This window comes from Buteo buteo, chromosome 19 (assembly GCF_964188355.1).
Source record: "Buteo buteo chromosome 19, bButBut1.hap1.1, whole genome shotgun sequence".
NCBI lineage: Eukaryota > Metazoa > Chordata > Aves > Accipitriformes > Accipitridae > Buteo > Buteo buteo.
In genome coordinates this window covers 7,953,494-7,968,693 of record NC_134189.1, presented here as the reverse complement: position 1 = coordinate 7,968,693, position 15,200 = coordinate 7,953,494, and the positions used below count along the sequence as shown (strand labels likewise).

The window sequence follows — 15,200 nt, the reverse complement described above, 5'->3', positions numbered from 1 at the left end:
TCTTCTGCTTTCCTTTAGTACCACTTCATTTCCTCTGGTTTTACTATTTCTCAATATTAGGCTCACTAGCAGATCTGTTCTGTTTCAAGGACCAGGTTCTCTCTCTCCTATCAGAAATGAGCGACACTTAGGAGAGATGAAGAGGGGTTCCCTTTACGTAAGGCAAATGCGGACCTGATATCAACTACAAGAATTTGTTAAGTAACATGTCCAGTAGTTACGCTTACATTGTCAGCCATTCATTTAACTTCTGGCCTTTTAGCAGTCAGTGACAAATTGCTTCATCACACAATTGGCCATCTTTATTCACAACCCGCTGCAGGAGTACTCTGTTTATGGGCCACCTGCAACAAAACTTTAACTGCTCCAGTTTGCAGAATTCAAGTAGTAATAGCTGGGTTCAAACACAAAGGAGAAAAAGCTAAGAATTCACCAGATATTTGAACAAAATACTTGCAAAAAATCATACATTAATATCATTTGCATAACTTGACTATAATTCCTCCTCTCTCACAAAAGTGTTCTTGGGTTATAGAGAAGATCTGTATATAAACTTTTCCAACCATGAATGCGTTTTGCCGTGAAAAGGTTGATTATTGCTTGAGTACTTTTCTGAAATGTCAAGACTGGATTAATAGCCTTCAGAACCAAATATTAAAGGGAATCACAGAAAATTGCTGCAGGATTTTTTTCAAGGACATACACAAAGACTTCGTCCTTAAATTAGCTATCCCACTTGATCATTCTGATTTCATTTGGGATCATCCACGCAGTGCTGCTGGAACCTACTGACAATGCACATTAAAAAGGCTGGGGGCGGGAGGGGGGGGAATCCCATCCAGTTAAACCACCAGGGACCAGTTTAAAATGAAAATGAGCATACACAGTATAAAGTGCTGGATGTCGATACAGTACACTGCTCAACTGTAACTACATTTGTAACCCTTTAGAGGACACCTTGAACTCAGTAACCCATGGTAGATCTTGCAGGAATAGCTCACCTATCTGTTATGGACTGTTGTCAGTCTAACGACACCTTCCAAAGGTGATAAACTGCTGTACTCATCCCCTTCTCCCTGATCTGTTTGCTAAATTCCTTGACACAACTTTTCCAGCACTGACATACTGACTTGATAAATCTTGAAGCTCCTGATCTGGAAAGAACAATTACAAGAATTAATGCACAGAGTTAATACCACTGTACCACTAATCACATTTAATCAAATGAACGCTGTGATTATATACTTTATTTTACTGATCCCATGCACAATGTTTTGCAGCATAACAGGTGCTATTCTCTCAAGTAGTCCCAATCCATTTTTCCCTCCTGAAACTCACTGTAGGCATTGCCAGCTTTATGATGCTTAGTTGTAGTGTGACGGTAAAATATACTGCCTTACAATGCTCTCGGGAGAGGGAGAGAAAACAGGTACACTCTTGTAAAAGTACGTAAGACAAATACATGAGTCCATCCTTGACTTCCTCCATGGAGGTCTGCTGTTTGAACATGGCACAGTGCAGCCACCATGGAATAACCGCTTTCACAAGCGGTTAACGTGGGTAACAGACAAGGCAGTTTCTAGCAAGCACGGAACCGAAACACGGACCCTGAGCCAGCCCTGTTTGCTGACCAAAAGCTGTTCAACATCATCTCCTCACGAAAAGTCTCCCTAGCCTCACTCCATCCTTTGACTAAGGCTTCCAGCCTTTTTCTTGTTCCCCACTCTTTGTGACATTTTGAGTAAGCAGGGAGTTACTAAAGGAAAAGACTTACAAGGCTTACAAAAAACACTGCCAAAATGAATCACTTCTCTCCCTATACACATGCACTATTCCTTTTAGCCAGCCCTGTAAAATCCTGTCCACCTTGGTCACACTTTGGACACCTCACGCTTGCTTACAGCGAGTTCTACATTGCAGGCACACATGCTAACGGCTAAAGTTCTTCTTGTTCATCACAGCTTCATATTGTAAATCCCTGCGGCAGTAACACAAGGCAGCTGTGTTAGCTTCAACACAGTAAGCATGGTAAACGTGGCATTAGTACACATGGAAGTTAATATGACAGGCAAAGGTGAATACATACTAATTATTAACTGCACTTTTGATCACATATCTACACAAATCTTCGACTCAAAGCTAGAGGTGATTCCACAAACAAAAGTTTCACTGTCTATACATGCCTGTGCTGTGTATGATCTTCTTCCTTCACCCATAGAGAGCTCCCTTTATCTTTGTTCAGTTTGATAGGAGAGCTGTCACAAGGCAAGATCCTACTGGAAGTGACTACACATCACAGAAAGATGTTCTGAAAAATTACTTGCACCACTATAAGCTGTCCAATAGACATGCATAAGAATCAAGAGCAATCTTGGCTTTAAATTCATTCTGACTTTAGAATTAGTTTTTTCTTCACAGTCTCCTAATATTTTTTCCTTGAAAGACATAAAATAATAGTAAATAACAATTTTATCATACACCCGTGCCTCTAAGTGTAAAGAATCTTGCCACTGACACCAGGAAGGAAGGAACACAACTTTTGAAAAAGATGTTGGGGGTTTTTTTAAGGAAAACACACCATGTCTTGAAAAAGTTACAAGCTGTAAGGCAAGGTAAGAGCATTGTTACTTGAGGTAACTGGAATGCGAAAAATTCACTTGTGCATACAGGATTTTGAAACAACTCAACGGCAAGTTCGCAAGCCAATGTTCCATGCTATTTGCTTTGCTTAGCATTTTAGAAGCAGGAAGCCTTAGTGACATGCCATTAATAATACAAATTATTGTTTTCTGTCATCTCCAGAAGAACAGTGTACTACTTGAACACTGCTTGTCAGAACTCTGCGCGCCTCTCGCGGAGAGCAGATGGGACGTGCGGCAGATGTGCCCAGGAGCAGCCAGACAGCCCACAAAGAGGAAGGAAAAGCAAAGGGAAAAGGGAAGGAGGTGAAGGCACACCAGGGCATGACAATCACGCCCTCCTCGGTGCAGAACAGCCGATCTGGCTATACCGTGGGACAAAGAAAGCAGACAGATTGCACATGTTCTGGTGCATCTCAACGCCACGACTGCACAAAGCTATTGATGAATATCAATGCTGACTTGTTTGTTTGCACAGCTGTTGTTGTGGGTGACGGTTCCACCGTCCAGCAACTGTACTGCCATTGAGCTAGGCAACAGTGACAGGATGGCAATCAGACAAGCCAAACTCGACCAAGCCGATAACGTTGTGAAAAAGAATAGATAGCTTCGGAAGCAAAGCTGTGATCCCAAGAGCAAAGGGGAGGAAAGGAGAGCGCTTGTGGCAAGGGCCACAGGAGGCACAGATGGCACCCGTACAATGCCCCTGCTCAGACAATGACATTTGGATGCAGGAGGAGTGACAGCGTAGGAAATGTGCTGACGGGCTTGGGGTGATGAACTCTGCTGCTTCTGCTGCCCCCCAAAACCCGTCAGAGCCTGACCAAAATTCACAAGTAATGAAACCTGTCGCTGAACACAACGATCCCTTCAACTGCCAAATCCTTATTTACAGAAGCACAGCCATGCACCGTTAACACTGGTGCAGACTTGTGTGAATTTGGGAAGGGTCGTAATACCAGCACAGCACTTTCCCATGACTACAGCAAAGGACTGCTGCAGTCTGTGGACTTCTCTGGTGACAAAAATATACTATGTCAGCTTGCCAGAAAACTATGTGCATTCATAAACCACGAACTAGACCAGTCATTTTTCCAGAAAGCAATTAGAGGGATGTAGTTTTCATCCTTCCTGTAGTTGCAAGTGCTGAAAAGTAATGTCTATTCTATACTCTATAATAAAGTAAAGAAGGATGATTTTTCAAATATATATTTGTAATGAGATATGCATATATTCATATGCTTTCATATTTTAATATTTCATTTATAATAAATATACTTTCATATATTTTACAATGCATGATCCAAGATGTAACATCACCTCTGCCACTGACGTCTCATGTGACTTCAATAAAGTTGCATCACTTTTCTGCACTCTGCTATTAAAATGTGGCAATTGTACACTATCACGACTATCAATATCTACTAAAATGTAGGTAATTTCCTATATTATGAAGATGTTAAGTTATAGATGACAGGTACAGGCATAACAACAACAAATGTAACAGAGAAGTCTTTATTTGTGATAAAATTAAACCTTGAGAACAGAACTCGTAATTTTTGCTGTATTATTTTTGAGAAACTAAGTAATGGCTAATAAAGTTTGCAAACATCAGAAAATGCCAGCAGACTAGCAGCAAACCAGTTCAAAACATACATCACTTAAAAAAATTTATCTTCTGTGTACTAACACAATGATCTACAAAGTTAAGTTAAAGTACCTTTATTTTTTAGGCAAGGTGAAAAATTGTTCTTTTATTGCTGCCCGTTGTTTCAAACAAAGACATTTTAGGCAAAGGGGCAACTGATGCTACATACATTCCAAGTATTATGGGAAAATCCCTATTAGGTAACTAGATAACAACAGTTCCCAAATTATTAAAAATAAAGCTATGAACTCACTAGGAATATTCACCTCTTGAACCGGCTTCTGGACTATGGGGTAGAGTAGCACATCACATTTAAGGGAAGCTTTTAATAACTTTTTTTAATGTAACTTTTTCTTTGAGAAATGGAAAGTAAGAAATTGAAATAACTGAACGTAGCGTAGGGTGAGACCACCCAAGGCAAACAGATAAGAGGCAAATGCGTCTGAAAAAAAAATCGTAACTCTTCCTCATACAGCTTAACACTTAACTTTCTAATTTATTTAACAGCATTTAGTTCAGCTTCCATCAGAAAGAGCTTGTATGCATTAGGTCATTGCAAAAAATTTACACAGCGCTCTCGTGTAAGCCTTTAACTAAATTTCTTAGGTGTCTGGCTTGTAGGAAAATACCAGTCACAGAAGCATGTGCAGCTGAAAAGCTGTCAGCTTGCTTCTCTGGGAGGCATTAAGCATGGATTGAACAGTGACAGTAATCACCCCTGGCACACAAAAGCCAGGGAGAGGAGAGAATGGGAGCCTGCATCGTTCCTATCTTCCCAAGCTCCAGCTCCCACCTCCTCTGGGGGGTCTGGGCAGCTTTCGGAAGGTTCTGTTCCCCAGAGCACATGCTGCACCCATGCCCAACGCTCCCTTGGGGCAGCACGCACTCAGGCTGTGCAAGGGACACAAATCATCCGGAGTCCTAAGAGCTGTTTCTCAAAGGTGTTCATTTTCTTATTGTAAAAGATCGAGCATATCTCGCATCATTTACTACACGCTCTTATAAATTTTAACTAAGCTGCTTGTACCACCTGAAGGGCTAAAAGAGAGATAGAGAAAAAAAAAATTATGCTGCCTCAGTACTCTTTTGCACTGCAGTTGAAGATAAAATTTCATAACAAATAGAAAAAGTTATATTAAGAGAAAAATAATCGTGTTAATAGGAATCATGCAAAGTGAGTGCCTATGTACACGCACACTCACTTTTGCACACTTTAGATTTCAATACATAGCCAAGAAAGAAGAGAAACGTTCTTGAAGTCATTCTTCATCCACATGCAAACAGATGTGGCTCAGCTGCTGCCCAGGTGCAAGCATACAAGAAACTCCCCCTCCTGCAGAGCAAACGAGCACAAGCTTCCATCTCTGCATGAGGAGAAAAGATGCACCAAAGCACAAAGGGAAGGGCAAAGATAAACCCTTGCTTGCTTGCCAGCAGAGCTGATGAAGACTTTGTAAAGAAAGAAGTTTAGTAGAAGGCAGTCTAACCGCATTTCATACCTGAGTCAAAACATAAATCATGACACTCCTCAAGTACCACATTTAAAAACCAACACCAATGAACCTATAATACCAGGCACTAGCGTTTACATTTTCTTCCTCATTGAACATTTAAAACACCCTCAAAACTTCCTTTAGGATGCTTTTGCTGGTAACCATCATGTTAAAGAGCTGTAGGCAGTCTGGGGTCCCAACTTCTACTACACAGCTGATGGAACACCTCATCAGAAAACTTGCGAACTATGTTTTGATCCAGAAATCTTCCTAACATATCCACTGCTTGGGCAGAACAGGACCCTGTAGTAGTTTACAGTAAATGGTACATTAAAAGAAAAAAAACCCACAGCTTTTCTGTATTTAATACCACTGTAACACATTCTGTTTTGCACAAAAGAGGAAAAACTTGCAACCGAAGTGAAGCTTTTTGTAACACAGACGATAACAGCACACCACCAGATCAGGCAGTAAGGGCAGGAGAGCATACAGATGGGGGGAGAGCAAACAACCCCACCACCCACTCCATAAACACAAGCAGACGGTGAGGTCCACCTCCCAAACAGTTATTATTACCTTTGAAAAACTACAACTTTGCTAACAAGTGGGCTGGGAACAAAACCCATGCACAGAACAGCTTGTCATGCCTACACAACACCTGCAAACCAAAATGATACAGAAATCCTCACTTGCGGACTGCATAAAGCTCTTATAGCACCAAGATGCCTCAAGCTGACAATCCTTCTCTAGAACATCTCTGAACAGAGATACCCAAACGCAGAGGTGAGAAAGCAAACTACCCATGACAATTCACACCATTTCAAACATCTCAGAGGGAAGAAAGGCAGATGTTTCCCATACAGAAGCCTTCTATGGCCACTATGTGTTCCTACAGACCATCATCCACAGTTGAGGAAAGCAACGGCTTCGTGCAGAGCTCAGTGCTCTAACATGACCAGCTGGCTGGCCACGCACGCACATGCACAGAAAACTGCAAATCAAAACGTAGTTCAAAGTGTAGCTTTTGCTGGGAGCATTCACGGTTTTTTGGCATTTAGTTGTACATGACATCATCATGTGGGAAGCCATATGTTAGGGATCAAGTACAAACAAACTTGAATTGGCTTTACAAATGTTAATTCTAAGAAAAACTCTCATCAGATTTGGTCATTATGATAACCAGGTCACATTTTTTAAAAGAAAAAGCTTTATCCCCCCCCATCTTTTTTTTTTTTTTTTTTTTTAATTGCTCTCTGCACAGCAACTTGATTTTTAGTCTCTAAAGAGCCAGTGTCAGTTTTCATCCAACCAAATGACTACTGAGAAGCTTTCTGTTTATGCTCAACACTGCAGCGTCCTCCAAAATGCAGATCCTGGAAGCTTTTGAAAAGACCAATTAAATTTATATTAGCCTCTCTTTTGTGCAGATGACATATCAGTGACTAGTATTTTGCACCCAATGCATACAAATACTTTTAGCAAAACATACATCCTTAAAACAAAATAATTTTTATTTCTTAAATTGTGTTACCACTACAAAATCTCTAGAAGCAATGTAATGACAGAGAGCCTGAAGACAAGAGTAACTGCCTAATTAGAACAGCCTACGCTGTATCCTAGTAACCCAGTTATCCACAGGGACTCTCTTCATTGACACATATCCTTAACTATGCCGTGCTGACAAAGGAAAAATACCCTTGACTGAGCTTTAAGTTGTTCAGGTCAGCAGGCTTGTTGCTCCAAAATCTTCCAGGAATAAATGGAACTCCCAACCTGCAACACCTAAAAGCAGCTCCTTTGAGAAGTTAATTCACAAGACTTTTGTTACACAAAGCATGATGAAAAATCTGAAGAAATGAGATTTTCAGCTGGCAGAGTACCATCACTCTGTATTGAGCTCACAAAACAACAACTTCACTGCTCCAGGGCCAGATCATAACAATATGCCTCTACATGCTTAATTTTTCAAACAGCTGTATATGCATAAGCAAGTAACAGTGAAAAGCTCTTGCACAGTCGGATATGAAGGCATTTAGCGATACTCGCAGCATGTATCACTCGGCAAATCAAGTCACATGAGAGAGCATGTCAATGAATTTTCACAGAAAAAGGAGATTTCAAAGAAAAGCTGGGAAAGAGAGCAGAACAGTCCCAGCTACCCCAGCCTTTGGGGTTGAAACTGAGTGTTCACCAAGAGCTGAAAACATGAAAAGAAAAGAGACATACAAAGAGATGGAACAGAATTTCAAGTACTCACTTTAAGTAGAGGTTTGAAATGTTACCTAAGGTTTTTCTTCACAACGTGCAAGTTTTTCTGGCCTTGACCTCACCCGGAAAAAGACATCTCCTAAAAAACCCCTGTAATAGAATCACTGCGTAATACCAAAGATCAAACTTCTGCCATAATTTATAGCCATAGAACCTCCAGAAGACAATTCCCTGGCAAAATTACTAGGAAAGAAGAAAGCAACACAAGTATTATTTCAAAAAATAAAAAAACAAACAAATAAGCAAAAGATCCACACGAAAAACCAAACACACTCTTCTGCCCCCTCCCTATAGGCTGTTCAGGCTTAGGCATCCACTGGACAACATATGCAAATTCAATGCAAATACCCTTACTAGAGGTTCTGGAACTGCACCAGTTTTAAGAATAATTATGATATCAAGTAGTATGTTTCCTTGTGCAAGTATCTCAAGATTTAGCAATTAATTCTGGTCTTACTGTCTTTTTCTCCTTAACAACATCCTCAAAACATGACAAGTAAAGAAATCACAGTTGCTAGCATCTTAAAAGAAATGAAACTTGCCCAAAGCCTTTTCTTCTGTGTCCTTAATGCAATACAACAGGCCTAATCACCACTCTCGGAGCACTCCACTGGAAACAAGTTATCCTGAGCTACTGCCATCTAAGCTTTCAGACCTGGGGCCAAGCTCATGACCAACACAAATGAGTTCAACTCTACCAGCTCCGGCAAAGCTGCATCATCTTTTCCAAGCGCTGAAGTTGGTGCTGTGAGATTACAAGTTACTGGCCATTGAATAACACCCAAGATATTAAGGTGCAAGTCTTCTAATTCTTGGTACTCTTAGTTGCTCAAGATGCATGTGGCACTCCAAGCTTAAGAGAAAGCAGCTGTGGATACTGAAGTCCCCAAATCCTGGCAATAAGACCATCCTGTAATAAGAACTGTGGTTTCTGCATGGCCCTAGAAACTTCATAGCCTCAGTTAACAACAGAATAAAAGAATGAAAAAATAACACGTTAACAAGAGCAGCAGAAATAAATCAGAAAAGGATCTGCTGTAGGAAACAATGAATATATAGATAATCCAGAAAAATAATATAAGGAAAGCATTCTTACTAGACATATATATAGGAGAACCAGAAAGGTAACAAAACAACTGTAAAAGAGAAATATATGGGAGGGGAAAACATTACATAGTCCTACTTTATGGGGCAGTCTGCTCACAGCATTTTTTACAGAAACAATATCTCTTCAGAAACATCACAAAGTAAAACTTCCTAATTAACATATTGGGAAATATACTACAAAGCCAACAATAAAAAGGAGAGACAAGGAATATCCTCTTATCAAAACTTAAGACACAGGAGACAAATGAGAAACAGAAACAACTTGTTGGGAAACAGGTCAGTTAATGCACCTTTCCCAAGCAAGAATACTAGCAGAGCACAACTGAAACGTGTTTCAGAATAACTGAGCATTAAAGAAACTGAACAGCCACAGCACAGCCACACTAGCCTTGCAGACGATGTTTTTGTTATAACTGACATTTATTAGCAGCATGAAAGAAAATATATTTTCTTTAAAGCAACAAGGAGAAAAAGAGGTGGGCAAGGCATCATACACATGCAGATAACAGCCAAACTCTGCCCCATTCAGTAATAATCATTGCATACTTGTCACCCTGGCTGCCATAAAGCATCCCATTACAATTAGACTTTTCAAGATGCTGCACCATGTTGCCTTGGCTGTGAATTGTTGCTGAAGCAAACAATGACACTGAAGAGATGGTCCTTCTAAGTCCTTACTAGGACCTTTCCTGGTCTTTAAGCTCCCTGGGTCATCCCTTCACTTCTCCATAGGCTCTACTGTGTAAGGTTGCATAAGGTTCCAACCTACCTGCATCATTGTTCAGTAAAGCTACAGACACAGGAGTCAGTGAGGGATTATAAATTGTACCATATATTGATTAAACACAGACATATATGCACTACTCCATCTCTCCCAGGTGGCACTGTTAAAGGTATTCTCCACTGAAAAAACCTGGGCCAGGATTAGAAGCTCCTCAGGTGAATCTCACATCTGGTTAAAATCATGCTGATTCCCACACACACTGGAGAAAGCATCCAGAAAACTGGGTTGAGATGCATCCTGTCTGCACAGTCTCCAAGACAAAAACAGTAGAAAAAATAAATAACCAGGAAGAGTAAACATTGGTCTCATAAGACTACAGGCTTCCCTTGAATTCAGACCTTGGTATTTGTTTCGAGATGGTATGATCTACATTTTAGGACAATGTAGAAGTCTAACCCTGAGAAGTGTTGTTGAGTTCCTCCCTTATGTGGGACTCCTCAGGACAGTACACAGTATTTTTGGAAGCAGAAACAGACACCCTTTAGATTCTGAACTGAACTTAAAAGTGGGGCTTTTTTGTTTACGATGTTGTCAATAGCTTCAACCTATCTACTTAAAAAATATCATCACATTGAACCTGGTGAAGCACTGAGTTCCTTTCATATGTGGTACACCTCGTGACAGCACACTATATTTGGAAGTTGAAACAGCTACCTATTGGATTCTAAATTGAATTTACAAGTTGGGGGTTTGGTGTCATGAATGGCTTTAATGTTCCTACTTGAAAATTATCACTGTGTTGAAACTGGGCCTCTGCAGGGTAAATGGGGCTGCCAGTGCTCTCCACAAGGTACTACACATTTGAAGCACCTCCCTTCCAAAAATATTCCAAGAGGAAGCAAGTAATTCAGTTACATCTGTAATGAGGGAAAAGGCAGAACTGTGGGTAAGCAAGAGTTCAGTTTTATCAGGAATCATGACACGAGTTCCAAGAACAAAAACACAAAGTAGAGGCAAAGCTGATGCACACTTTTTATTTGCATATAAATGCAAATAAATAGATATGATTTTCCAAAATAAAGAACAGACCCCTTTCTGATCACACACACACACACAACTATTCTCCTTTACTTGCATGCTTAGTACCATTTAAAATAATTGTAGGCTCCTGCAATGTTTCAAAAAAATCATCTTATGCACATCATGATGTCTCCAAACAATATAAATGAAATGAAAATGACTGCACATGTTAATAACTACTTTCACACTTTTATTCCAGATAATGTTAAAATAAACAATCACTGGATAAAGAAATAACACCAATGTGATAATTTCCATAGTGTATCAGTCTTAAGAAATTTACTGTTCAGAAGAATTCTACCTGCAGCGAAACAGGTTCAAAAGAAAGGGAAAAGAAATACACTAACCTTCTCTATTAAGTTATCAGTTAATTGAGATGGAGTATTTACAATGTACACAAATGTTGTGTGCTATGTCCCTTACAGAGCTGGAAAATCCACTCCTGCCTAGAAGAAAGTGACTGCTAGAGGACAGTACATTAGGTATAACCAGACATACTCTTAAGAGCTGACCCAAGCTCCTGTATGTTGAGATTCTTCCCCTTTCTCGGGTGGAAGAGCTGAATTAAAGATCCTGGTTGACTGTTCATGAGTTCTTCTCCTAATGTCCTAATCCCAGGAAATAACATTATTCATAGTAACTATACGTCCACACCTTAGAAAGCACAATAGAAGTACCAAGATGAGATACACCAAATGAAAATCTTGTAAACAACTACCTCAAGAACTGTTCAATTACAAAAAAAAAAAATAAAGCTCTCAAGAAGAAATACTTTCCTATGGAAAATAACAGCCCCCAGGAAAAGAGGATAAAGTCATCTATATCAAGCCGATTTCAATTATTTAAGAGGCTGCATCATGCATATGGCTATTTTCTTCCCTTAAAACAGCCTGGCCTTTCACAAGTCATACCGCATAAGTGCCCATGATCGAAAATGGCCAGTGTTTCTAGATCAGGTCACAACATAGATACGTTGCACTACTTTGCCACGTATCGCCAAACTAATATAAATTTTTTATTTATGCTAAAGCAAAAGCAGGTCAGCCTTACACAAGTTACAAACTACAGTTTACTCTATTTCACTCCCTGTGGTTTCAAACCCTCCTCCAACAAACAGTCACTTGGGAATGGACTTCTAGCCTAATTACCTCTAACCGAGATATTCCTGCTATCCCGTTAATACTCTCTTGCTATAAACTGACAGACACTGGCAGGAGTATAGTTACCATAGACCTAACGCATGATTTCTCCACTCCCTGGCTAGGAAAAAAGCACTTCAGGGAGGGTGTTTCCCCCCAGATAAGTGTAAGATATCATTCTGGAAACACAGGGAAATTCCTATTATCTTTTTAAGTGGACCAGATGGGGCTTAAAAAGGTCTAAAGAAGAGATGATTTTGGAGTACATGAGCTTGATTATCCTTTGCTTTTAGCCTTACACAAGTATTCACACATCTGTAAGGCGCTGTTATCCTAACCCGGGAAAGTTTGCACACAGCGCACAGAAAGTAACTGCCTACACAGAGAATTCGGTCCATTAACTAATATTGGTCTTATCCAGCAAAAAGCATGGTACAGAGAGAACCTGTTAATTAAAATGAAAAGAGAAAATGCACTGGCAGTATGATAGTTTGAGCTTTGCTTTCAGATGCACTATACTTAAACATTCCCACCTGCAATGTCTTGACCCTTACTCAGCCCGTGGAGTAAGATTTTTCTTTCCTGTGCAGACTTTTTCCTGCAGGGCCAACATTACATGGCACCCAGCACAGTGGTAGAACTGATCTTAGTCCCTCCAGTGCGGTCCCGTGCAAAGCACCTTGAGTGCTGCAGGGAACAGAGTGCTCCTCGCCCAGCTGACGGCATGGAGTTCTGCAGGAAGACATATGAACACAAGTCAGTTGTCTCATGCTGTGATATTAAAAAAGGAAATAAAAGAGCTTTAGGTGTGACACTGTGTGTGGTTTTGGATGCTGTACTTAAAAAAAAATATGGTCTAATTATAAAGAATCCAGAGAAGAGTACAAGAAAGGACAGAGGTTCTCTAATGAGGAAACAACGGAGATGAAGTTGGGATTAATCATCCTAAAGGAAAAGTGATTACAGGGGGAAGGGAAGGTACATAATAAAACATGCCAATTCTTTTTAAGCACACGTCAAGTTATAGCAAAGAGGAATAATCTCTTTTTTCACATCTATACTGGACAGCTCAGTAGTCCTAATAGCCATTAGGATGAGTTTTCCAAAGGTCAATGCTGCTCTGTATTGGAAAGGATTGTTCCAGATGGTCCAGGAGTCTCCAACACTGGAGGTCTTTAACAACAGTTTAAACCACCACATCAGGAATGATAATTACAGTTGTTTCTTTCTTTCTTTGAGGCTTTGAGCTTTCTTTCAGACCTATTTTCTCTAATCCAGCCTGTTCAGATGCACTGTAGAGGGAAATCAATGTCCCGTGTTTAAAAAAAAAAAGTTGCAGAGCTAAACCTTCTATGCAGTTTCACATATGCAGCAAAGCTGTTTTAAAGAAAATAAACTAATAAGCTGTGTTTATTAACATCCAAACTTTCCTGCTACCTGAGAAAGGAATTTCTCCAGGATGTGTTAAATTAAAAATGTTAGCTTATACATAGTGAATTGTCACCAGAAACATGAGGTTGCCAAGGAACTGGTGAACTAACACACTTAAAGGTATGCTGAGCAGGGTTTGTAATCGGTGATTACACGGAGTTCCCTAATCCTAACTAGCAATTGGTTGCAAATGGGTAGTAAGCATACTACTCTCTTTAAGAGCAACAGAACAACATGTTCTGTATTCAGCTGGATAGAAACATGTACAAACAACTTCATACCACTGAAGACCTGGCAGTAAAAGGGACCAGTGTTTGAAAGCAGTATGTGTATGACTTCATCACAAGTTGTAAATAACACGTTCACCACAGAGGATGCACAGTATCTCTAAACAACCACAGAACTCATTACAGAAGCATAACTTGTTTAGATATGCTGTCCGGGACCTTTCTCAAGTGAGGCAAGCCTCCAAATTCTTTCTTTTGCTTTCCAGCATTGCCCATTCCCTTTCAAAGGCCAGACTGTTCAGTCCTTGATTACAACTGGAGTGAAAATAAAGTCAAATGTTCTGAAAGCCTCAAATGAACAGAGTAGTATTTCCACCTGTAAGCAAAACACTGCCAATGTTCAGCTCCCCAAAAACTGTTTCCACATCTTCCTACTAGCATGAGAAACGAGGAAAAAATTATAACCAGTTTCTTTCTTACAAACACAAACATTTTAAAAGCACTGCAAGTACAAAGGCCTGTACAGTCAAGGAAGTTATCCCCACCACAGACACATACCACTTTTTACTTCATGAGGCTATTTCACCCTCTCTTTCCCTACCCTGCTGCTTTCCACAATACCTACATCAAGGATAAAACCAAAGTAATAAAAAATGTATTCTGAGCTGCTCTGGACTCCTACAGCTCGCAAAGAAGTTTCTTCAGCAACTTTGGCTGTGGTTATCCTCAGCTGCACTTCAAGACCTACTTGGGCCTCCAAAACTACAGGCATTTTTATCAACTAGTGCTGCCCTGCTAACTGAGATTAAGAGCAAAGTAGGACAGTTCCTGCTGCTGTGGAATGCTTTAAATTCCTATCACTACTGACAACAACTGCATGAGACAAAGCTGTGAGCATATACTGCACACTGAACTGAAAAATCTTCCCCAAACTTATACTATATGACGCTTCAACCTGAAGAAGCTCAGATGAGAAATGGGTACAGACAGTTATGCTTCTGTGCTGTAGGGTCAAGGCTCTGATGCCTGCAGCAGTACTGGGTATTTCAGCCTCCGTTAGGAAGGCAAGAGAGGCTGCTCTTTATATGGAAGTAAAACTACAAAACAAACTATACATGCCTTGCCCTTAAGAGATAGAACTGTTCTACCATTACCATACTGGAATCATCTGTGGTTTGCCTCCTCTTGTATACGTTGCCACCTGACCGGCAGAATAGTTAAAATGGGAACTCTTGGTGATGCTTCTAGTTATAGGAGGTGAAAGATATTTTGCTGTTACTTGCTGTTTTGTGGCACCATGTACAAGCCCCTAGCAGAGATTCAGACTCCAGGCCTTGGCAGCACCTGCTCCACAACATACTGCTTCATACAAATTACAGTAAGTGCTGGCAGGAGTTTTGCCTCAGTCACAATTTTTTAAATTAAATTTATTTTAAATTGCTGA

The 15,200-nt window shown here is 40.2% G+C and overlaps 1 protein-coding gene across 2 annotated transcripts in view; it reads right to left on the bottom strand.

Moving 5' to 3' along the window:
* KIAA1549 (KIAA1549 ortholog) overlaps positions 1-15,200 on the bottom strand; it is a 152,682-nt gene that overhangs the window by 80,039 nt on the left and 57,443 nt on the right. The gene's annotated exons all lie outside the window — the stretch shown is intronic.